The sequence below is a fragment of the Microtus ochrogaster genome, assembly GCF_000317375.1.
Source record: "Microtus ochrogaster isolate Prairie Vole_2 chromosome 14 unlocalized genomic scaffold, MicOch1.0 chr14_random_1, whole genome shotgun sequence".
NCBI classification, from domain to species: Eukaryota; Metazoa; Chordata; class Mammalia; order Rodentia; family Cricetidae; genus Microtus; species Microtus ochrogaster.
Genome location: NW_004949096.1, coordinates 19,693,700 through 19,694,395, shown reverse-complemented (window position 1 = coordinate 19,694,395; position 696 = coordinate 19,693,700). Strand labels below are relative to the sequence as shown.

The 696-nt window shown below is 46.8% G+C and overlaps 1 protein-coding gene across 1 annotated transcript in view; it reads left to right on the top strand.

The window, feature by feature from the left end:
* Spi1 (Spi-1 proto-oncogene) overlaps positions 1-696 on the top strand; it is an 18,233-nt gene that overhangs the window by 3,010 nt on the left and 14,527 nt on the right. The gene's annotated exons all lie outside the window — the stretch shown is intronic.

Below are 696 nucleotides of genomic sequence, written 5' to 3'. Positions count from 1 at the left end.
TCTCTCTCTCTCTCTCTCTCTCTCTCTCATTAGAAAAAAAATAGGCATTCAAAAAATAAAATAAAGCCTGGCAGTGGTGGCACTTGGGAGGCAGAGGCAGGTGGATCTCTGTGAGTTTGAGGCCAGTCTAGTCTACAAGAGCTAGTTCCAGGACAGGTTCCAAACCTACAGAGAAATCCTGTCTCGAAAAACCAAAAACCAAAACCAAAAACAGAAAAAGAAAAACAGAACCAAACCCAAAACAAACAAACAAACAAAAAAACAGAGACAAACACAGAAGTCCCATAAAAACACGAAACTAGAAGACTATGAGGTTTAAAAAAAAAGTGTTCAGACAAAGCACGGCGAGACAAAACCCTGTGAAACACCACTGAGTTTGTTTTGGGTTGGCCATCTCCTGCTGGGCCCTTAGTGTGGCTTATATAACTAACTAGTGAGGCTCCACTTCGTGAGCCCTTAATAAGTGGAGATAGCTTCTGGGTTAGGGGTGGGGTCTTACGTCCACTTCCCCTCAAGCACTGGGACCCCATCTGTAGGCTTGGGGGCTTTTTAATAAGTGAGCTAGGTAGGGAGTGTGGGTGAGCCGACTAGGCCAGTGGATGCTGGTCAGGCAGTCGGCCCGAGCCCACGCCTGCTTCTTTCTCCTGACCACTCATTCCACCGCTTCCTCTCTTCTCTGTCACACGCTCACATCAC